Consider the following 347-nt stretch of genomic DNA (forward strand, 5'->3'; position numbering starts at 1 on the left):
CTCGGGGTGAGACTCTTTCTTGATAATCTCCTGAGGCGGATGATACGCTAAATGGACTGACCGTATCCAACGTGAATGTAGATTCAGAAAAAATCAATTTTTAAATCGCAGTATGTTTTGTCAAAAATAGAAATATAATTTACTTACTTGGGTACAATCCGAGATCTTATTTCTTTATAGGTCGTCAAAAATACCAAAATCCGGAACATGTAAAAGAAAATAGAGATTAATTGAGATCAAATTGAAAATTTATAGTAAAAGAATTTTTAATATTATCAAAATTATAAAGTTATTAGAATTAGATAAATTTTACTTACTTACGTCTTAGTTTTGGTTAAATTTCCGCT

Source organism: Diorhabda carinulata, chromosome 6 (genome assembly GCF_026250575.1).
Source record: "Diorhabda carinulata isolate Delta chromosome 6, icDioCari1.1, whole genome shotgun sequence".
In the NCBI taxonomy this organism is placed as follows: Eukaryota; Metazoa; Arthropoda; class Insecta; order Coleoptera; family Chrysomelidae; genus Diorhabda; species Diorhabda carinulata.